This window comes from Chiloscyllium plagiosum, unplaced genomic scaffold (assembly GCF_037043375.1).
Source record: "Chiloscyllium plagiosum isolate Xiang-an unplaced genomic scaffold, Cpla_swu_hap1 HiC_scaffold_17, whole genome shotgun sequence".
In the NCBI taxonomy this organism is placed as follows: Eukaryota; Metazoa; Chordata; class Chondrichthyes; order Orectolobiformes; family Hemiscylliidae; genus Chiloscyllium; species Chiloscyllium plagiosum.
This window is the reverse complement of record NW_028270155.1, coordinates 3,817,054-3,842,200: the sequence shown is the minus strand read 5'-3', so window position 1 is coordinate 3,842,200 and position 25,147 is coordinate 3,817,054. Positions and strand designations below refer to the sequence as shown.

Genomic DNA, 25,147 nt, shown 5'->3' with positions numbered 1-25,147 from the left:
TTAGTAAATCATGCAGTGTTCCAGGCTTCATTAACAGGGCCACAGAGCATGAGAAGGAGCAGGAGATGTTGAATCTGTAGAGGACATTGCTCCGAGCTCAGCTGGAGTATTATGTACAGTTCTGGGGAGCACACTTTGGGAAGAATGTGAACATATTGGAGAGAGCGCAGAAGAGGCTCATAGAATCCCTATAGTGTGGAAACAGGCCCTTCGACCCAACAAGTCCACTCCAACCCTCCGAAGAGTAACCCACCCAGACCCATTCCCGTACCCTGTTACTCTACAGTTCACCTGCCTAATGCACCTAACCTACACATCCCTGAACACTACGGGTGATTTAGCATGGCCAATCCACTCTAACCTGCATGTCTTTGTGACTGTAGGAGGAAACTGGAATACCCGGAGGAAACTCACGTAGACACAGGAAGAATGTGCAAACTCCACACAGAATTGAACCCGGGTCCCTGGCACTGTGAGGCAGCAGTGCTAACTACTGAGCCACCATGACACCCCAGGTTTACAAGAATGATTCCAGAGTTGAGGAATTTCAGTTTTCAGGATGGATTGATGAAGTCTGTTTCTCTCAGAGTGGTGAAGGCTGAGAGGAAATTTTGCAGAAGCTTTCAAAATCCTAAGGCACCTGGACAAGGAGAAACTGTTCAATCATCAAGGGATCAAGAACCAGAAGGTACAGTCTGGAAGTGTTTTTTTGGAAAGAGTCAAATATGATGCGAGAGCAAGCTGTTTTACTCAGTGAGTGGTTAGGGTCTGGAATACAGGGGCTGGACTTGTGGATGGAGACAGGTTCAACTGAAGCATTCCAGAGGGTAGTGACTTAAACAGAAACAATGTACAGGGTTAGGGGGAGAAGGCAGGGGTTTGGCACTAAATCTAACTGCTCAGAAAGGCAGTGCAGACTCGATGGGGTGAATGGCCTCCTTCAGCACTATGACAATATCATTCTGTGAAATCTAACCTGGTCATTTACCAGTCCATCAGTCTCCTCTTCGATCATCAGTAAAGTGATGGAAGGTATCGCCAGCCGTGCTATTGAGCAGCACCTGCTCAGCAATAACCTGCTCAGTGACCCCCAGTCTGGGTTCCCCCAGAGCCATTCAGCTTCTGACCTCATTCCAGCCCCTCATCCCCAGTGTCTCACACAATAATTATACTTTGGACAGCATCATAAACACAGATTCTCTGAGCTTTACCATCTTGATGTGCACAAACTTGCTTCTGTGTTCCCTGCAATAATTCATCAAACCTGCCTATTGCCCCCCATTACATGGGGAAAGGAGCAAGTCATTCAGCTTCTTGAGTCTGTTCCACCATTTAATGAGATCATGGCTGATCCAGGGCTTAACTCCATATATCTGCCTTTGGCTCATACCTCTTTATAGCTTCGCTTAACAAAACTCTAACTGTCTCAGATTTAAAATTAACAATTGATTCAGCATCCACTGCCATTTATGGAAGAAACTTTGAAACGTCTCACACACTTTGTGTGTAGCTGTGCTTTCGAACATATCTCCTGATGTGGCTGGCTCTAATTTCTAGACTGTACCCCAGTTGGTGAGAGGTGCTATGCCAATGCAGTTTTGTCTCTCACTGCCTGCTGCCCATATCTGTTTCTGTTTATAGTCAGTGAGAGCAGACCTGGTAACTCTCCCTCTGTCTATCGCAGAGTTGAATCTCCAGCTTGTTCCACCAACTGCTCCTTTGAGATACTGTTCAATTATGTGATTAATGAGCTGGATGTTGTTTTGAATGAAATTCCTGAGCATTCCCAGGTTGTGGACTGCGTTAAACGTCCCCTGAGCATCTGAGGTTATTTATGGAAAAGAACACAAAGCAATCTGGAGTAAAAATACTTAATTGGGAAAAAGTCAATTCCAATAGGGTCAGGAATGGATTGTTTCAGATAAATTGGAATTAAAGGTTGACAGATGAAACAGGAAAGCGACAATATGCTGCTTTCACAGAGGAACGGGTTTGGTTTAATTGAGGGACATTCCAATGAGGGGGAAAATAGGACAAACACATTTAGAGCTCCTCGAATGATGGAAGAGAGCAAGAACAAGATGAAAAAAAACAAATGTGGTTCTGACAGATTTCAAGTTGAGAATGATACAACTGAGAACCAGACTGAATATAGAAACTACAGAGAGAGAATAATTAAAAAGAGTGAGAGAAGTGAAGAGAGGCAATGAGAAGAGACTGTCAGTTAATGTAGGGAGCTAGGAGGTGATTAACATGTGGAAGCACTGGAAATGACTATTATGCTGCATCTATCACTACCAAGGAAGAAAGGTTTGTTAAAGTCGTAGTGAAAGAGGGTTCGTTTTTGAGACTAAACATTGATGAAGAGAAGGGATTAGAATAACTGGCTGTTCTTTAAGCTGCGAAGTTACCAGATGAAGTAGAACTAAAATTGCTGAGGGGAGTAACGGGGAGATATTACAGAGGCACAAGCTGTTCGCCTCATCCGGAGAGCGGGAAGCAGTACAGGCCAAAATACTGAATGCTTTCAAGAGGGAGTTAGACATAGTTCTGAGGGATAAAGGGATCAAAAGAAATGGAACTGGGGAACAGGCGACTGAGTTGGACGATCAGCCATCATCACAGTGAATTGCAGAGCAGGCTCAAAGGGCCGAATGGCCTCTGCTCACTCCTATTTTCTATGTAAGCTCCGATTCTCCTTCGGGACAGAAGTGATGCTGATGGACTGGAGAGTTGCTAATATTGTATCAGGAAACAAAGAGTGTAAAAATGAACTCAGTGACTCCAGGCCAGTTAGCTTCACCTCAGTGGTGACAACACTTTCTGAAACAATAGTGTGGAACAAAACCAGCAGCCAGATGGACTATTGGAGACCAGAAGGACAGAGGCTGGCTGGTGGATTGACAGATAGACAGTTGGTGTATTTAACAATTTATGGGCGGCACGGTGGCACAGTGGTTAGCACTGCTGCCTCACAGCGCCAGAGACCCAGGTTCAATTCCCGCCTCAGGCGACTGACTGTGTGGAGTTTGCACATTCTCCCCGTGTCTGCCCGGGTTTCCTCCGGGTGCTCCGGTTTCCTCCCACAGTCCAAAAATGTGCGGGTCAGGTGAATTGGCCATGCTAAATTGCCCGTAGTGTTAGGTGAAGGGGTAAATGTAGGGGAATGGGTCTGGGTGGGTTGTGCTTCGGTGGGTCGGTGTGGACTTGTTGGGCTGAAGGGCCTGTTGCCACACTGTAAATAATCTAATCTAAAAAAAAATCCAATTTAATGAAGAGAGGTATAAAGTAGGAAGAATGAGGAGTGACAATCCTAAAGGTATAACTGTAACTTGGGGGGGTGCAGGTGTGTAGGGATCTGGGGCTAAATGAGCAGCAATTTTTGAGAAGATTGTGGCTACAAGAATGATGTAGAAGGACACCACTCTGACTGAGACAGCACACACACACATCCTAGGAGAGGTGAAGCAAAGACACACATGAGAATTCTTAGAGGCCTGGCATTCTAACCAGAACTCCATCAATAAACACATCGACTTAGATCCCATCTACCTTCTCCTGAAAAAAACCGGAAAAGACATCACCCACCTTAAGAAACTAAGACCAATAGAGAGGTGGGACATAACACCAGCACTTCACCGGAGACTCTCACTGGTGATGTTAGCTAGTCATGGTGACGAAACATCTGAAAACAAACCTTCCAGATCAGCGAGCTAACTTACAGACTTATAAATGTGCAGGAATCACTGAAGGTAACAAGACAGGTTGAGAAAGTGGTTAAAAAGAGCTATGTGGGATCCTGACTTTCTAAAGACAGCCACTGAGAAAAGAAGTGAGACAGTTCTATAAACTTTATAAATACCTGGTTCAGGCTCAATCAGAGTATTGTGTTCAATATGAAATGAGGCAAAGTCTTCAGAGAGATTGCAGAAACGATTTACAAGAATGATTCCAGGGTCAAGGGACTTCATTTACAGCAGTAAGCTGATAAAGCTGTCACTGTTCTCCACGGAGAACACAAGGTTGTGCAGAGATTTGATTGAGATATTCAAAATCTTGAAGGGTTTTGACCTGGCAAATCAAATAACTTAGGGCTTTTTAAAAAAACATTCACTCACAGAATGAGGGCTTGACTGATTCGGCCAGCATTCATTGTCTGTCCCTAATTGTCCAGAGGGCTGTTAAGAATCAGCCACATTGTAGAAAAGGCTGTAGAGAGGGCTTTAAATACATCAGAGGGGGAGGGACTCAGGAAGGAGCTGATGTGTCGGGTTACAAAGTAAAAGGTGGAGCAGCATCGTACCATAAATATTCTGACGATACCCAGAGTTTGACAGAAAATAACAGGTGTACAGAAAAGGGTAAGAAAAAGTAGAAAGACAAAATTAATGCTTTATTTGAATGTGTGTAGTATTCAGAACAAAATGCATGAATTCATGGTTTAAAAAGAGGTTAATGTAGCCATTTGTAAGTACAGAAATTGTTTTTATGTTGGATATTTAACATGCATTCGTCAGTACGGGATTCAAAACTCGATGTTCATAAATCGAGGACATCTTCATACTCTTCATATTGACATTGTTACACGGAGATCCAAGCTGGGAAATAATTATTCAGGAGTATGTGACTTTTAAAATGACAGGCAGGAAGGAAAGGGAGGTGGGGTAGCATTGTTAGTACAAGATGGAATTAGTATGTTAGCAAGAAATAACTTTGCATCAGAAAATGAAGATCCCATTTTATAAGTAAGAGCCTAAATAACGGTTATTGCAAAGGAATGAAGATGGTATTGACTGGAGTGGACTGGGAAAGGAGATTGGCAGAAATGATGGTTGAGGAACAATGGCAGACATTTAAAAAAGGATTCTAGGAACCAAATTGTGGTTAACCAGGGAAGTTACAGCTAGTTTCAAAATGAAAGGAAACACATACAATGTGGGAAAGATTAGTGGCCAACAAGAGAATTGAGACAGTTTTAAAAGCAAACAAAAGATGTTTGTTCCCGCATCATCTCAGGTCCAGCCAGCCCTCTCGCTATGGCCCCTCATACTCACATTCCCTTATGCCACTAGATCCAAACTCCACTGCTTCTCATATCATCTATACCAATCAGTATCCCTTATTCTCCATCATATTTTGTGCCCTTTTGCGAACTTTGTTACAATGCATAACAACAATGTCCCTCATAAACCACCTTTTCCCCCCACATCCTTCATGCCAACTAACCCAGTATCTTGTATTGTTAGACCACAGGATCCATGAGATGAAATAAGGTAAAGTTCTAAGTGTTGACTGATTAATTCACTGTATTAAAAACACTCTTATTGTTTAGATAAAAATCACTACATTTAATTTCCTTTAACTACTTAATTCCTTATATGTAAAATAAAATTTGTATTCATAGTCCCATTTTAGACACATTATATGCAGGTGGAGCTGTCAATCAAAATATGAACTGACCGGTACCCTGCCATGATAATGGTAGGTTGTGAAATACATCATGCAACATGTATACTTAATGGTTGTCCCCAAATTGATGCTAACAGACAGAGCAAAGCAGCAAGCATTGATTTTCATGCTACAGGCTGTCGTTTAAATGCCTTAACAATATAACACTCTCTTTAGAGTTCCCTTGACAGTTTATCCACTTGTTATTTCCATTTGTATTTACTTTAACAATTCCAAAGAGCATTTTGCTTTTCCCAAAGATGTTCCTGGACCAACAGAAAAGATGAGTATTGTTCTCCAAAAGAATTCCATGCATTCTAAACCTTTTTATGAAAGGTGTAAAAGCCATCAGTCAGAATTTGGACAAACAACAAATGGAAATTGTCCGCCTTGGAGGATGGTCACCCGAAGGTCCGAGGTCGAGTGTCCTTGACCGCTGAAGTGTTCCCCACCTGGGAGGGAACCCTCCTGTCTGTTGATTGTTGTGTGGTGCCCATTTATCTGTTGCTGTGGCCTCTGCTCAGTTTCCCCAATGTACCATGCCTCCGGGCATCCTTGCCGACAGCGTATGAGATAGACAACGTTGGCTGAGTCACATGAGTACCTGCCACGTACATGGTGGGAGGTGTCCCCAAGTGTAATGGTGGTATCTATGTCCACACTCTGACACGTCTTGCAGCGCCTACCGTGACAGGGTTGTACAGAGTTACAGGAGGAACACTTGGGGAACACTTCAGTGGTCCAGGACATTCAGCCTCGGACCTTCGGGTGACCATCCTCCAAGGTGGACTTCGGGACAGGCAGCAGAGAAAAGTGGCCGAGCAGAGGCTGATAGCTAAGTTCAGTACCCATAGGGAGGGCCTCAACCGGGACCTTGGGTTCATGTCACATTACAGGTGACCACCATTGCACTATACACACACACACACACAGATACTCCTACACACACACACGCTCACACATGTATCCTCTCACAGACTTAGAGCACTTTACACTCACACACGCATGTATACACTCTCTCTTACAGACAACTCCCCGCCTCAGACACACACACACACTCCCAGACTCACACATGCAGCCTCTCACAGACTTAGACACTTTACACTCACATACACACACATATACTCTCTCTCTCACACTCACAACCTCCCCACCCAGAGACAGACAGACAGACACACACATATACACAGACACACACACAAAAACCCACATGCACACAAATATATATACGTTTGTGGGGTGAATTTGTACTTGCAGAGTTACATTGTACTTTGCTCAAAAACTGCATGAATCCATGTAAGACTCTGTTAACTCAGTTTTTAGATTAGAATCAGTCTAAGCGTTACGGCACAGACAGGGAACACAGGGGGCTAACACTTTCAACATCTTATCTGCGCTGACACCAATTGTTAGAGTTAACCTGAGAATGTAACTTTTAAAACAAGTTTTGTGATTTACATGTGAAAGAAGTGAAACTATCAACAAACAATCAAGGTATTTTTCAATGTATAATTTCAGTTACATCACACTGTAAACTTTTGCTATAAATTCTGTGCCTTACAATTGTGTTTCTCCACAACCACCTGATGAAGGAGCGTCGCTCCGAAAGCTAGTGTGCTTCCAGTTACACCTGTTGGACTATAACCTGGTGTTGTGTGATTTTTAACTTTGTCCACCCCAGTCCAACACTGGCATCTCCGAATCACTGTAGTCGGCATTCTAATCATCTTTATATTGTTCAGGATATTTTGAAGATGCCTGTATCTGAGCTCACGACTCTCATTGTTCCCCCACTGTTTCTAACATCTCACCAGGAACACATTTCCCTGGTCCTGTCTTTTTTCACATCCAGACTGAGTAACCACATATTGTGGGTGGCACGGTGGCACAGTGGTTAGCACTGCTGCCTCACAGTGCTCGAGACCCAGGTTCAATTCCTGCCTCAGTTGACTCTCTGTGTGGAGTTTGCACATTCTTCCTGAGTCTGCATGGGTTTCCTCCCACGATCCAAAAAATGTGCAGGTCAGGGGAATTGGTTAAGTTGCCTGTAGAGTTAGATGTAGGGGGGTGGGTTGGTGTGGACTTGTTGGGCTGAAGGGCCTGTTTCCACACTGTAAGTAATCTAATTTGCCAACATTGAAATCTATTCAACACAGTTTTTCCCATTTACTTAATCTATTGATATCTCTTTGTGACTTTATGTGTTTGATAACACCGCTCATAATGCCTATTTGTCTCAGCAGCAAATTTGGCTTTCCATTCCATGGTCTAAGTCATTAACAAATAACAGTGAATAGTTAAGGCCCCACCACAGTTCCTGGTGGAACACTTCTAATCACATACTGCTCTCGACTGCCTGCTGTTCAGTCACTCTCATTGGGGCTGGTCTGAGAGTGGTATTGTGAACGTACACACAATGGAGCAAGTACTTCGGGATTCAAATCCCACTCCAATAGCAGATGGAGTTTACATTCATGTAATACTGGAATTGAAAGCTAGCCTCATTTACGGCAACCACAGCAATTATTGTCACAAATACTGCTTCACTCGTCTATCAGGGAAATAAATCCACCATCCTACATGTGATTCCAGATTCGCAGCAATTGCATTGACTTTTAACTGTTCAGAAAGTCTCTCATTTCAAGGCAATTAGGAATGGGCAATAAACATAGGCCATGCCAGCAAAGCCCATAGCCCATGAACAAATAAATTTGTTTCAAAAAGTTCCAAACCAGTCAATAGTTTATTAACATTCAGATTGAGTTTACAGTCCCCCAAGGACTTGGTCAAATGCCTTCCGCAAGACCAGATAAATAACATCTGTAGATATTTCTCTATATTATTTTAACCACCTCACCAAAATATTAAATTGGGTTGGTCAGGTGTGACATTACAAACCCATGTTGCTCTCTCTGACCAACTGCAAATATTCTAGTTGCTCAGTCACTGCATCCAGTTATAGACTTGAGGCATTTCCTGACAACTGATGTTCACTAACTGCTCTGCAACTCAATGCTATCCCTGTCACCATTTCCAAAGAGCAGCCTGTCCAATTTTCCAATTGAAAGTGATGTTTTTAAATGGAGAGAACGTTGAGTGATTACCTGCAATGTTCTCAGCAACTTCCTTCTAAAATCTGGGACAGAAATCTTTCGGTTCTGGGAGTTTGCCTCTTTGTAGTTCATTAATTTCTTAGAACAAAGAAAATTTACAGCCAGGAACAGGCCCTTCGGCCCTCCAAGCCTGAGCCGATCCAAATCCACTGTCTAAACCTGTTGGCCAATTCCTAAGCATCTGTGTCCCTCTGCTCCCCACCTACTCATGCATTTATCCAGATAATGAATCTACCGTGCCTGCCACTACCACCTCTGCTGGCAACGTGTTCCAGACGCCCACCACCCTCTGTGTGAAGTACTTGCCACGTGTATCCCCCTTAAACTTTCCACGTCTCAACTTGAAAGCGTGACCTCTCTTTATTGAATCCCTCACCCTAGGAAAAAGCTTGTCTCTATCCACCCTGTCTATACCCTTCATGATTTTGTAAACCTCAATCAGGCCCCCCCCAATCTCCTTTTTTCTAATGAAAATAAACCTAACCTACTCAACCTCTCTTCATAGCTAGCACCTTCCATACCAGGCAACATCCTCGTAAACCTTCTCTGCACCCTCTCCAAAGCATCCACATCCTTTTGGTAATGTGACCAGAACTGTACACAGTATTCTAAATGCGGCCGAACCAGCGTCTTGTACAATGTTAACATGACTTGCCAGCTCTTATACTCAATACCCCATCTTCATAGCTTTTATTTTCTTTATGCTAACTTAGCGCTGTCCCTATCCCTGAGTCAATGCACACATGACCCTGGGCTATGTTGTCCCTCCTCCGCAATGATAACCAACACAACCTCAGTATTCAGCAGGTCCATATTTGCTTCTCTCACTCTCTGCCATGTCACTGTTATCCAGGGTCAACATATTGCTCCACCCCTCCCCATTAATTCTGACCACTCCCTTGATCTGAAAGTGGGTGTAATTGTTTGTGGCGTGGACTTTGATATCACTCGCAAGTTTCCTATCGCATTTGACAAAAAAGCCAAAATATCTGCAGATGCTAGAAACGTGTTCTGAGGGAGAGTCACCAGACCTGAAACGTTAACTTTGATTTCTCTCCACAGATGCTTCCAGCAATTTCTGCTTTTGTCTCTTATTACATTTTCTTTGACCGATTGTATTATTTGACTTGCTGTTTTTTTTTGTACTTTGTTTCCTTTTGCCACATTCTGTGCTGAGAATTTGTGAACAATGTTCCTTTAGTTTCTGGAAAAGCTCAGCAGGTCTGGCAGCATCTGTGTTAGAGAAATCAGAGATGATGTTTCGGGTCTGGTGCCCCTGCCTCAGAACCTGACCGCATCTGAAATGTTAACTCTGATTTCTCTGCACAGAGGCTGCCAGATCTGCTGAGCTTTTCCAGCAACTTCTGTTTCTGTTTCTGATTTACAGCATCCGCAGTTCTTTCAGTTTCTTTTAGTTTATGTAGTTTCTGGTTTTACAAAGGCAAATTTCCTGGCAAGGAGGACTCTTTATGGGTGTAAACTGCTTCTTTACATGTCGTTATGTTTTGAATGTGTCACACTGACAAACCTCTGCTATTTAACCATTCACAGATTTTCCAGATTGATCCCATGTACCTGCCTGTAGTTACTGTTCGGTTTGTATGGCATGACAAGTGTTAGTATGAGTATTTAAATTGTGTGAAAGGTTGTTCTGTGTTAAAGGTCATCTCCATGACTGCATTCGCAGACGGCACTGTATTGTGTGATTGTCAGCCAATACATTCGGATATATTCAATTTGTGCAGACTACCAGCTGTCACTGTCTCTGTCTGACTCAGAAACGCTGTTTTTAAAATTCACCAAAGACAACTCCTTGTTTCCTATCATCGTGCCTCTCAATTATTTGTTCCGCATTTCTATTTTCCATTTATTTCAGTGTTGTTTTTGTCATTGTTTCCTACACATTGTCACTTTCTCTCTGTCTCTAATGTTCTCTCTAAAGCTCCCTCCATGTTGATTACTTTATCCTCCATTCTGTTTTTTTCACTGCATCTACTTATTTCTTGCTCACTCTCTCTTTCTCTCTCTTCCTGTTTGCCCTCTGTCGAATTTTCAAATCCCATCTCTACTTCTCTCTTTCTTTCCTGTCCCCCATCTGTCTCTACAGCCCTCTCCTTATTTCTTTCTCTCCCTATATCCCTCATCTTTCTCGTACCTTTCTACAACTCTGTAGTGTGTTGTTATTCTGGCTTCGTTGTTTGAAGGTGACAATCTGGGAGAACATTGCCTCCAGCAGACGCGATGTGTGGGTAACAAGTCATCCCTTATTATGCACCCCTCATGGTTTCCTAACCCATTAGCTCAATAAAAGTCAGTAACTACATCAAATGTGGGAAGGTAATGCTCACTCACTGTGTAACTGTACAGGGTCAGTGTTTATTCAGCAGGGTAAGGGTCACTCACTGTGTAACCGTACAGAGTCAGTGTTTATTCAGCAGGGTAAGAGTCACTCACTGTGTAACCGTACAGAGTCAGTGTTTATTCAGCAGGGTAAGGGTCACTCACTGTGTAACCGTACAGAGTCAGTGTTTATTCAGCAGGGTAAGGGTCACTCACTGTGTAACCGTACAGAGTCAGTGTTTATTCAGCAGGGTAAGGGTCACTCACTGTGTAACCGTACAGAGTCAGTGTTTATTCAGCAGGGTAAGGGTCACTCACTGTGTAACCGTACAGAGTCAGTGTTTATTCAGCAGGGTAAGGGTCACTCACTGTGTAACCGTACAGAGTCAGTGTTTATTCAGCAGGGTAAGGGTCACTCACTGTGTAACCGTACAGAGTCAGTGTTTATTCAGCAGGGTAAGGGTCACTCACTGTGTAACCGTACAGGGTCAGTGTTTATCCAGCAGGGTAAGGGTCACTCACTGTGTAACCGTACAGAGTCAGTGTTTATTCAGCAGGGTAAGGGTCACTCACTGTGTAACCGTACAGAGTCAGTGTTTATTCAGCAGGGTAAGGGTCACTCACTGTGTAACCGTACAGAGTCAGGGTTTATTCAGCAGGGTAAGGGTCACTCACTGTGTAACCGTACAGGGTCAGTGTTTATTCAGCAGGGTAAGGGTCACTCACTGTGTAACCGTACAGAGTCAGTGTTTATTCAGCAGGGTAAGGGTCACTCACTGTGTAACCGTACAGGGTCAGTGTTTATTTAGCAGGGTAAGGGTCACTCACTGTGTAACCGTACAGAGTCAGTGTTTATTCAGCAGGGTAAGGGTCACTCACTGTGTAACCGTACAGGGTCAGTGTTTATTCAGCAGGGTAAGGGTCACTCACTGTGTAACTGTACAGAGTCAGTGTATATTCTGCAGGGCAAGGGTCACTCACTGTGTAACCGTACAGAGTCAGTGTTTATTCAGCAGGGTAAGGGTCACTCACTGTGTAACCGTACAGAGTCAGTGTTTATTCAGCAGGGTAAGGGTCACTCACTGTGTAACCGTACAGGGTCAGTGTTTATCCAGCAGGGTAAGGGTCACTCACTGTGTAACCGTACAGAGTCAGTGTTTATTCAGCAGGGTAAGGGTCACTCACTGTGTAACCGTACAGAGTCAGTGTTTATTCAGCAGGGTAAGGGTCACTCACTGTGTAACCGTACAGAGTCAGTGTTTATTCAGCAGGGTAAGGGTCACTCACTGTGTAACCGTACAGGGTCAGTGTTTATTCAGCAGGGTAAGGGTCACTCACTGTGTAACCGTACAGAGTCAGTGTTTATTCAGCAGGGTAAGGGTCACTCACTGTGTAACTGTACAGGGTCAGTGTTTATTCAGCAGGGTAAGGGTCACTCACTGTGTAACCGTACAGAGTCAGTGTTTATTCAACAGGGTAAGGGTCACTCACTGTGTAACTGTACAGGGTCAGTGTTTATTCAGCAGGGTAAGGGTCACTCACTGTGTAACTGTACAGAGTCAGTGTTTATTCAGAGAGTCAGTGTTTATTCAGCAGGGTAAGGGTCACTCACTGTGTAACCGTACAGAGTCAGTGTTTATTCAGCAGGGTAAAGGTCACACACTGTGTAACAGTACAGAGTCAGTGTCTATTCAGCAGGGTAAGGGTCACTCGCTGTGTAACCATACAGAGTCAGTGTTTATTCAGCAGGGTAAGGGTCACTCACTGTGTAACCGTACAGAGACAGTGTTTATTCAGCAGGGTAAGGGTCACTCGCTATTAACTGTGCAGAGAGAGTGTTTATTCAGAAGGGTAAGGGTCACTCACTGTGTAACCGTACAGAGTCAGTGTTTATTCAGCAGGGTAAGGGCCACTCACTGTGTAACCGTACAAAATCAGTGTTTATTCAGCAGGGTAAGGGTTACTCACTGTGTAACTGTACAGAGTCAGTGTTTATTCAGCAGGGTAAGGGTCACTCACTGTGTAACCGTACAGAGTCAGTGTTTATTCAGCAGGGTAAGGGTCACTCACTGTTAACCGTACAGAGTCAGTGTTTATTCAGCAGGGTAAGGGTCACTCACTGTGTAACCGTACAAAGTCAGTGTTTATTCAGCAGGGTAAGGGTTACTCACTGTGTAACTGTACAGAGTCAGTGTTTATTCAGCAGGGTAAGGGTCACTCACTGTGTAACCGTACAGAGTCAGTGTTTATTCAGCAGGGTAAGGGTCACTCACTGTTAACTGTACAGAGTCAGTGTTTATTCAGCAGGGTAAGGGTCACTCACTGTGTAACCGTACAGAGTCAGTGTTTATTCAGCAGGGTAAGGGTCACTCACTGTGTAACCGTACAGAGTCAGTGTTTATTCAGCAGGGTAAGGGTCACTCACTGTGTAACTGTACAGGGTCAGTGTTTATTCAGCAGGGTAAGGGTCACTCACTGTGTAACCGTACAGAGTCAGTGTTTATTCAGCAGGGTAAGGGTCACTCACTGTGTAACCGTACAGAGTCAGTGTTTATTCAGCAGGGTAAGGGTCACACACTGTGTAACAGTACAGAGTCAGTGTCTATTCAGCAGGGTAAGGGTCACTCGCTGTGTAACCATACAGAGTCAGTGTTTATTCAGCAGGGTAAGGGTCACTCGCTATTAACTGTACAGAGAGAGTGTTTATTCAGCAGGGTAAGGGTCACTCACTGTGTAATTTCAGAGTCACAGAGGAGAAGGTGTTATTTTGAGGATGTCATGTTGTGATTGAGGTGACCAAAGTGACTTAGAGCACTACCGCAGTTATTACTCGAAGAGGATTCTCGTGAGGGAGCATAAGGCTGGGGACTGGGACTAACTGAATGTTTCATCTCAAAAGCAGTGTCCGCCTTTCTTAGAGCCGTTCTTTGCTTGAATCGGACTGGTTCAGTGTTGTGTGGCCAGGGCTGCGTTCACGCTGAGAGTGGATGAAATCAGATCAATGGAAACGAGACAGAGAGCGATCAACTCAATTGGAAAATTGAAATTCATAATTCAGCATCAGAATGCAAGGGAAGAAAATTTAAAGTCCGTAATGTAAAACTGAACCATGAAATGAATCAGATCTATGAAATATTCATGAAGACCTCTCTGGATGAAATATAGATCAGTGAATAAATCTGCAGCACTATAAGCACTAATTTGCAGGAGAGAATGTCAAATGTATATTAAGTCGTGGTCTGTAGCCAGCTATTGATTCAGAGACATTCTTTGCAAAGATTTTAATGTTATGGGACCACAGGTTTGAAAGGCAACAATATCTAGGAGAATTCACCCAATGTTCAGAGAATCAATGATGTTCATAACCAGGGAGTGGCCATTCAGCCCATCACAGCTGTGCTCATCATTTGGTACTGCAACCTAAATCCAATCCCATGCCTTGGTATCACCATTACTGCGGGGAGAAAGTGAGGTCTGCAGATGCTGGAGATCAGAGCTAGAAATGTGTTGCTGGAAAAGCGCAGGAGGTCAGGCAGCATCCAGGGAACAGGAGAATCGACGTTCCTGAAGAAGGGCTGATGCCCGAAACGTCGATTCTCCTGTTCCCTGGATGCTGCCTGACCTCCTGCGCTTTTCCAGCAACACATTTCCATCACCATTACTGCCCCCATTAGCCTCACCCCAATCCCCAATCACCTCCCTCACTCCCAACACCACACCCCGCCTACACCCCACCCACAAACACATCCCCATCATCCACCTGCCCATTCCCCAATCACCTCCCTCAATCCCAACATTACACCCCATCACCCCAACCGATTACCCCACCCCATCACCCCACCCAATCACCCCTCAGCCCATCACCCCCACCCCAAAACCCCAAATCCATCACTCCCACACCATTACCCACACCCCATCACTCCCACACACCATCACCCCACACCATCACCCCTACACTCCATCACCCCTACTCCAAAACCCCAACCCATCTCATCACCCCACCCCAAAAACCTAAAACCATCACTCCCACATCATTACCCACACCCCATCACCCCCACCCCACCGCCCCATCACTCCCACTCCATTAGCCCCATCCCATCACCCCCACCCCATCACCCTCCCTCCATCACCCCTCCCCACTCCACTGCCCCATCACTCCCACTCCATTAGCCCCACCTCATGACCCCCACACCATCGCCCTCACCCCATCAGCCTCACCCCATCATCCCCGCCCCATTACCCCCGCCCCATCAGCCCCTCTATCACCCTCAACCCATCATCACCTCAGGACCTCCGTCCCATCACCCCCACCCCAAAACCTCAAATCCGTCACTCCACACCACCACCCACTCCCCTTCACCCCACCCAAACCATCATCGCCACACCCCATCACCTCCACCCCAAAACCCCATTCCATCACACCCACTCCATCACTCTGACTCTATCACCCCCACCGCAAAACCATCACCCCCACACCCCATCACCTGCCCCATCACCTACACCACATCACCCTACTCCATTACCCCTACAGCCCATCACCCCGTCCCCATCACCCCCACACCCTATCACCGCCACCCCATCACCCCACCCCAAAACCCAAAACAACCCCCTCACCATCACCCGCCCCATCACCCCCATCCCAAAACCCTATTCCATCACACCCACTCCAGCACCCTGACCCTATCACCCCTACCGCAAAACCCCAAAACCATCACCCCCACACCATTACCCACACCCATCACCCACCCCATCAACCCACCCCATCACCCCCACCCCATCAAATCACCCCCACCCCATCACCCCCACTCCATCACCCCCACTCCATCACCCTCACCCATCACCCCATCCCATCACCTCCACCCCATCACCTCCACTCCATCACCATCATCCCATCACTCCCACCCCATCACTCCCACTCCATTACCCCATTACCTCTAACCCCACATCCCATTACCACCTCCCTGGTATGCCCTAGGGTTGGACAGGATATGAAATGATTTGTGACTGTTTTGGGAGATGGGAGAAATGGCGATCCCTCTGTGAAGCACTGAGATGAAATCAGATCATAAAGTAATGAATTGGGACGATTGGGTAATCACAGCCCGGCCTCTATCTGTGTTCTTCCACAGTCTCTACCTCTGTGCTGTGTTCCCTGTTGCTGCAGAGACTGAGCTGGCAGTCTCTCTGGCCTTTGTGGGCACGGCATCAGAGCAGATGGCAGTGCGAGACGCACATGTTGTCGGATGAAAGGACTGACTTCAGGGAAAATCCCAATCTTTGTTTCTCAGAATGCCGGAACCAGCAGCCCTTTATCTCCTCCATCATCTGAGTGATAGAGAATAAATACCAAGCCCATTACAGTGTTCTCCAGAGTCTGAATTAATCCCCTTCAGCCACACAGCCAGCCAGCTGGGGAAGTAGTGGTGTTGCCAGGCTGTCACCAGGGACAGCGGTTTGAGTCCCACTGTTAATGATGGATGAGATTCATAGGCAATTGTTTAAAATAAGCCTGGAATGAAAAGCTGCTACCATGATGACCATGACCACTGCCCAGACCTCAGCAGGACTGCACATGCTGGAGATCTGAAATAAAAATAAAGACAGAAAGTGTTGGAGAAACTCAGCAGGTCTGGCACTGTCTGTGGAAAGAGAAACAGAGTTAATGTTTCATTTTCTCAGGGTCACTAGACCCAAAGCATTAACTCCATTTTTCTTTCTCTCCAAAGATGCTTCCAGACCTGCTGAGTTTCTCCAGCACTTTCTGTCTTTGTATGTAAACGCTGTTGATTGTTATAAAAACCCATCTGCTTCACTAATGTCCTTTCGAGAAGGACAACTGCTGCCCTTACCTGGTCTGGCCTACATGTGACTCCAGACCCACGGCAATGTGGGTGACTCATGACTGCCCTCTGGACAATTAGACGTCAGTAATAAACACTGGCCCAGCCAGTGACACCCACATCTTGTGAGTGATTAAAAGAAAGTTGATTCCTGGGTTAAGTGACTGTGGAAATGAGCTGCCTGAATTTAACAATGTGGAAGCCTCTAACTGTGCTACGTTATACTGTCAGCAATAAATCCCTCTCAGGTCAGGGCAGGCAGACGATTGCAAACAGGGACTGATATGAGTGTGTGTAATTCAGCTGACAGGTTGCTGAGAGTTCAGTTAACTTAACATTAGCACTGAGTCATGTTTCCTTACCCAATAGATTTCACGTGAAGGTTGAGAAACCCAAGCTTGCTGTAAACGAATAAACCTATTTCCCTGGGATAAAACAAAGTCTTGTTATACCTGTGTTCAAAAACAGTATTAGAAGTGGAATGAGTGTTGCCAGGGTAACCTTGTAAACAGTGAGCTGTATCTTCCCTGGGGTGTACACTAATTGGTGCAGAGACAAGAGTGAGATTGGAAATCTCACGACAGGAGTTAGCTTTGATTGAAGGGCCATCACCAACAGCCCCAGATTCTGGAAAACACAACTTCCTTCAGCTGTAAGATTGATGAAGCTGAAAACAAACATGTCAGACTTGTTATTGGTGAATTTAAGAATAAACATATCCTGGCTTTGACTGTGCTGCTGAGAACATCTTCTGTCTAGTTTTGATCAGTGACATGAGAAATGTTACTGAGCCCCTGCTCTGGTGGGAGTCTCAGTGTAGCAATTACACACCACCTAAACCTTCAATCTCCCACAGATACCCCACATGCTCACACCTGTTCAATATTAACAGCAAATTAATAAAATGTGAAATATTTAAAGTCAGCTTTATTCTGTTTTACAGTATTTATGATGTTCATATATAAACAACTTTGCAAGATTTCCCCTGTTGTGTTCTATCCTGAGCAAAATGGGGAGGCTGTCCAGTTGCTTAGCTAAGCTAAACATTAGCCTGAAGAAGAAGGGCTTATGCCCGAAACGTCGATTCTCCTGTTCCCTGGATGCTGCCTGACCTGCTGCGCTTTTCCAGCAACACATTTCCAGCTCTGATCTCCAGCATCTGCAGACCTCACTTTCTCCGCCTAACAACCAGGTCATGATAAACCTCCCCATCACCATAGCAACAGTTATAGTGGGGGGACCTTAGCTCAGTTGGCTGCTGATTGTTTTGCAGCGTGGAGTGATACTATCAACTCCCGCACTGGCTGGGGTAATTATGAAGAGCTCTCCTTCACACCCTCTCCCTTTGCCTGAGGCATGGTGACCCTCACGTTAAACCCCCAGTGGTCATCTCACTCTCTCTAATGACACACTAGTCCTTTGGATCAATAATTTGGAGGTGCCGGTGTTGGACTGGGGTGGACAAAGTTAAAAATCAGAGTTTAGATCAGAGTGATGCTGGAAAAGCACAGCAGGTCAGGCAGCATCCGAGGAGCAGGAAAATCGACGTTTCGGGCAAAAGCCCTTCATCAGGAATGGATTGATGAAGGGCTTTTGCCCGAAATGTCGATTTTCCTGCTCCTCGGATGCTGCCTGACCTGCTGAGGTTTTCCAGTATCACTCTGATCTAAACTCTGGTTTCCAGCATCTGCGGTCCTCACTTTTGCAAAGTTAAAAATCACACAACACCAGGATATAGTCCAACAGGTTTAATTGGAAGCACTAGCTTTCGGAGAGACGCTCCTTCATCAGGTGGTTGTGGAGTATAAGATCGCAAGACACGGAGTTTGTCAGGTCTCTTTCAATATATAATTTCAGTTACATCACACTGTAAACTTTTGCTATAAGTACAGTGTCTTACAATCTTATTCTCCACATCCACCTGATGAAGGAGCGGCGCTCCGAAAGCTAGTGCTTCCAATTAAACACCAAGTTGCACTATAACCTGGTGTTGTGTGATTTGTAACTTTGGGACGATGGCAGCTTTACCTTTTTCTGAGAAAAGGTTTTTGGATTGGAACTCAGTGCAGCAGGGGTTAATGGGAAGAGATTTCTCCTGCTGAGATTTTAGATAATGCGGGTGATTGAGATAGATTTGGTGCAATGAGATTCTTTATCTTGGAAATAAGAATATAGGCCAGGGGGAGGCAATTTGCTCCTTCCCATCCATTCAACCATTCAATAAGATCATGCCTGACCTATGACCCAACTCCATAAACCTATAAGTAAGTAAGTTAGCTGGCTGAGCTTCAGGGTTTGTTTTCAGATGTTTTGTCACTATTCTAGGTAACATCATCAGTGAGAGTCTCTGGTGAAGCGCTGGTGGTATGTCCCACCTCTCTATTTATAGGTCTTGGTTTCTTGAGGTGGGTGATGCCAATTCCCAGTCAAAGTGGTGTCCTTTTCTGTCTGTATGTATGGAAACCAGGGAGAGTGGGTCGTGTCTTTTGGTGGCCAGTTGGTGTTCATGCATCCTGGTGGCAAGTTTCCTGCTAGTTTGTTTGATGTAGTGTTTCTTATATAAACCTGTCCTTGCCCAATCCCTTAATCTTAAGTACACAAGAACAAGAAATATAGGAACAGAAGTAGGCCATTTGGTCTATCAAGCCTGCTACATGTCTCAGTACAATCCAGGCTGATCTGAGCCTTCAGTTCCACTTTCCCATCCCCTCCCGTCATCCCACAGCCTTAAAGATATTCAGTGATGCAGCATCCACAACTGCCTGGGACAGAGCATTCCAAACATTCACGCTGCTCTGAGGGAAGACAGCTCTCCTCCTTAATGATCAGCCCAATATCTGGGACCTCCTGGATACACTGAGCCACTCAGTTCTGACCTTTAAACCCTGTCAGAACCTTGCAGGTCTCAATGAGATCACATAACCTCAACACCAAGGAGAGGGAAGCACTGAAATCACTAAGAAACGATAAGAACATAATCATACTACCAGCAGATAAAGGCAGAATGACGGTCATCCGAGATAAATCTGATTACATCCAAAAAGCACAACAACTACTTGCAGATATCAACACCTACCAAAAGAGGGAGTTTGACCCCACCCCACAGCTCACCAATAGGATAAATAACACACTAAGGAATCTACAAAAAAACAGACAGATAACCAGGTCGGACCTACAAAGAATGAAACCGGAAAGCAACAACACCCCCAGATTCTATGGATTACCTAAAGTACACAAACCAGACATCCCACTCAGACCCATCGTATCACTACCAGGGACACCATCACACAAACTGGCCAAAGAACTACAACAGAAACTGAAACACCTGGTCAGCGGATCCAAACACTCTATACAATCAACACAGGAATTCTTGGACATCATCAGAAATATACACATAGACAAGGAAGAAACCATGATATCATTCGACGTGACGGCACTGTTCACTTCGATTGACAAAACCCTATCCAGAGAAACAATAGCCAACCTACTGGACATACAGAATAGAAAACAGGACGCTGAACCTATCAACAAAGACGGCATACTTAAACTACTGGACTTGTGCCTCACAACACACTTCACATTCAACAACCAGATATACGAACAAATCAACGGAACACCCATGGGATCACCAATCTCGGGACTCATAGCAGAGGCAGTTATGCAAAGGTTAGAACAAACAGTCCTACCACAAATTCAACCCTAACTCTGGGTCAGATATGTCGATGACACGTTTGTAATCATTAAAAACACGGAAATAGAAAAAACACACCGGATCATCAACGCCACACTCACAGGAATCCGATTCACGAGAGAAGAAGAAAAGGACAACCAACTCCCATTCCTAGACGTGAGGGTACAGAGAACACCGAACGGAGAATTCACTACAAGAGTATACACACACACAGACCAAGTCCTGAACTATGAAAGCAACCACCCCAACACACACAAACGAAGCTGCATCAGGACACTATTCAAAAGGGCCACAACACACTGCAGTACACCAGAACTGCAAAAAGAAGAAGAGGAACACCTATACAAGGTATTCGCCAAAAACGGATATCCGCGCAACTTCATCAACAGATGCCTAAGAGAAAGACCACGGAACGAGGACATACCACAACCAAAAGGACTAGCCACACTACCATACATCAGGAGCATCTCGGAACTGACAGCCAGACTACTGCGACCCCTAGGACTTATAACGGCACACAAACCAACAGCCACGCTCAGACAACAACTCACCAGAACGAAGGACCCGATACCCAACATGAGCAAGACGAATGTAGTGTACAAAATACCATGCAAGGACTGCACTAAACACTATATAGGACAAACAGGAAGACAGCTAACAATCTGCATCCATGAACACCAACTAGCCACGAAACGACACGACCAGCTATCCTTAGTAGCCACACACGCAGACAACAAGCAACATGAATTCGACTGGGACAACACTACCATTATAGGGCAAGCCAGACAGAGAACAGCCAGGGAATTCCTAGAAGCATGGCATTCAGCCACAAACTCCATCAACAAACACATCGACCTGGACCCAATATACCAACCACTACAATGGACAGCTGAAACTGACAACCGGAAGCGGCAGGGACAGACCACTATAAACACCGGAGGAAACATCAAAGATGCGCTTCGCAGGAGGCTCCCAAGCACTGATGATGTCGCCTAGCCAGGGGACGAAACGTTTGCAACAAAAACTTCCAGCTCGGCGAACAGAACCACAGCAACATTAAACTCTATTTCTGTCCCTGTCAATTCACTTCACCTGTGTATATCTCTTTACCTAATAACTTTTGTCAATGAAACTCTATCAACATTTTGCCTAAAATTTATGATTGATCTGGCATTAACTATCATTTACAGAGGAGAGCTCTGAACTTTCCTGAATTTTTGCGTCTTGAGTTGTTTATCCAGATTCCCTTCTGAAAGACTTGGCTCCAATTCTTAGTCTCTGCTGGTTGTCCTAGAGTCCTCAACCAGAGAGAGGGGCAGGGTGACACTGTTGGTATGCCACTAGATTTGCAATCCAGAGATCCAGGCTAACACTCTAACCATGTGTTTCCAAATCCCACCATGGCTGCTGGTGGAATTGATTTTCAATTCATGAATCCAGAAATGAAACTGGCCTTAGTAAAAGGGACCATTGTAAAACCCATCTGGGTCACAAGTGTCCTTTAGGAAAGGAAATCTAGTCTGGCCCACATGTGACTCCAGACCCACAGCAATGCGATTTGCATTTCTAAAATACCTGAATCTGCCAATTTAGAGAATACACAAGTCTCTCCATTCAGGAAATACTCAAATGTGTCTAGTTTAAAGTCAAAGTGACACCTGACACTTGTCTATATTGAGATGAATGAGAAGGGTCCTGGGCCCTTTGGGTTCTGTACAGTGGATAAACATTAGGTTTCTGTTCAAGGAGTCTTCCCTGACTGTGGGTTCTCTGTAATATGGCTTGTATTTTATTAGCCGTGATTCCAATAACTTAGGCCTGATTTTTGAAAATATGGCTCTTAACTAACCCTCAGCAGAACAGAGGAAACACCGTGCACAAACTCAACATTCCTGAAGATCTGTTTCTTCAGTTTGTTTTGGCTAATGCTTGCTTCCATTAAGGCTGGATAACTTTGTAAAAACTGTTTCAAAAAGATTCAACCCTCCATTTCCGATCCAGCAGGATAGCACACTGATACATGTTTCGAATAACACAGTTTTGCTTAACGTGATGACTAACTATGATATTGATCAAGAACTGCCTGTCGAGTCAGGATGAATGGGAAAGAGTTTGATAGATCAGGGCTCGATACAATAAGAATGAGTAAGAAAGGTACAGTCCATTACAACTGTGCATAATGGGATGGGGCTTTGTCTGTTGGAATTATATCCAGTGGGTGTTAAGGGGAACAGATTTATCTCCATTGGGATTCTGTAGAGAGGAGGTGAATAGGAAGGGGTTGTTTATTGTAATTGTGCAGAGTGAATGGGAAAAGGTTTGTATCCACCGGGATAGTGTAGAGTGAGAGTAAATGAGTAAGTGCTTGAGTTCATTGGGATTGTGGGACGGAGTGGGAAGGGGTTTGGATTCATTGAGGAGGTAGATGTATTAGTTCTGTTGACTTGGGGTGGTTTACGTTGCTGTGGTCTCTCTGTGAATTCTAACCTGGTCCCACAGAATATCCGAAATGTTTACGATCTGAAGGTGAGTGCTGAATATAATGAGATTTTGTGGAGTCTATCACTTCCTGGTTCAGTGAATTTGTTTTTCCTTATTTATGAGATGATTGGCTTGATAAATATCAACTCAATTTAGAGCCAATGAGGCACACGACAATTAACTTTGATTTCTGATTTGTGTTTTTATGCTTAACAAGCATGAAGTGATTTGGTCTGAATCCAGATGTAGAACTCCATGGAGAGTTTAACTGTCAATTTAGCCTCTCCTTGTTCTTTGCTCAGGGCCTGACGAGCAAGTCTGTTCCAAGTTATCTTCCCAATAGGGTGCCACATGTGGTCTCAACTAAGCGGAACAAAATAACCCTGTGGCTAATTAAAAACAAGACCCCAGTCCTAATCTGAGCTCTGGTGAAACTATATTTTCTTTATTCAGACGTCCATAGGTATTTTATTCTGATATTCATGATGTTTCAAGCAACTTTTCTAACAGCATGCAGGAAAAACATTTAAAACTTCAACATTTTTCAAATCTATTAAAATGACATGGGAATTAAATGCCATGTATAATATCCAAAGAAATACAGGTATTGTTTTAACTAAACAGTAACTGATACAAAATACTGAGGGGCAAGTATTTCACACAGAGGGTGGTTTGTATGTGAAATGAACTGCCAGGGGAAGTGGTGGATGCAGGTTCAGTTACAATATTTAAAGGGCATTTGGATAAGGGAGTGAACAGGTAGAATTTCGGGGGATATTGGCCAAATGCAGGCAAATGGGACTAGATTAGTTTGGGAAACGTGATCAACATGGACAAGGTAGCAATGGGGAAGGATTCACAGAGTGTAATGAGGAGAGCTTTCAGGAATAATTTGTTATGGATCTGGCTCAGGATCAGAACATTTTGGATCTGGTGTTGAGTATTGTGACTCATTTAATAAATGATCACAGGAGAAAGATCCCATGGGAAACAGTGACCACAACTTGTTAGAGTTTAGTATTCAGATTGAGAGGAAGGAACTTGTGTTGGAAGCAACTGTGCTAAACTTAAAAAAAACCAGGGATTTAACATGGGAATGAGTGTGTAGTGTTTGTAATGAAGTCAGCCAGGTGAACCTTATAGAATATCAGTTTTCTGACTGGGGCTGTTAATCTGGTCCAATCAGGGAGCCCCGACTGACAGATATAAACAGGAGTGTCAGAGGTTTTGCTCACTGTGAGGGAGCTGGGTCTGAGGGAGCTGGCTCTGTGGGAGCTGGGACTGTGGGAGCTGGGACTGTGGGAGCTGGGACTGTGGGAGCTGGGACTGTGGGAGCTGGGACTGTGGGAGCTGGGACTGTGGGAGCTTGGACTGTGGGAGCTGGGTCTGAGGGAGCTGGGTCTGAGGGAGCTGGGTCTGTGTCAGACACTCTCTGTGGGTAAATAAAAGGGGGACTTGGTGACAAGATACCGGCCTCTGGGGAGTTATTTCAGACACTAATGGGACTAAATGCTGATTGGTCCTCTGGAGCTGAGGGAATGCATCCTAGGATATTAAAGGAAATAGCTACCAGGATAGTGGGTGGACCTGGAATAATCTTCCATGAATCCTTGGACTCTTGAGAAGTCCCAGAGGATTAGGAAATGGCCAATGGAACACCTTTATTGAAAAGGTGGGGGAGTCTAAAAGAACAGGCTAGTTAGCTTTGGGAAGATGTTAGAGTCTGTGATAAAGGATGCCACAGCAGAGTATTGAGAAATACATCCTATAAACAAGTTGAGTTAGCGTGGCCTCATGAAGGGAAAGCCTGCCTGAGAAATGTATTCGGATTCTTTAAGGAGGTAACCAGCAGAACAGATAAAGGCAAGGCAGTGGATGTTAGAGACATGGATTTTCAGAAGGGGCTTGATAAGGTACCACATATTGAGCTACTTCACAAGATAAAGCCCGTGGTGTTAGAGGGAGTGTGTCAGCATGGGTACGGGTTTGGATAGCTAATAGAAGACAAAGTTGGGATAAGGATGGCATTTTCAAGATGGCAACCTGTAACAAGTGGCATGTGCCAGGAATCAGTGCTGGGGCAGTAATTATTTTTACAGCGTATGTTCATGATGTAGGTGAGGAAATTGAATAGACTGTAGACAGGTTTATAGATGACCCAAAAAATAGATGGGAAGGTAAGTGATGAGCATGTCACAAAGAGTCTACAGAGAGATATGGACAGGGTAAGTGAG

General features: G+C 44.7%; 1 long non-coding RNA gene across 1 annotated transcript in view; it reads right to left on the bottom strand.

Annotated features, from left to right (window-relative positions):
• LOC148147276 (uncharacterized) overlaps positions 1–25,147 on the bottom strand; it is a 108,905-nt gene that overhangs the window by 2,493 nt on the left and 81,265 nt on the right. The gene's annotated exons all lie outside the window — the stretch shown is intronic.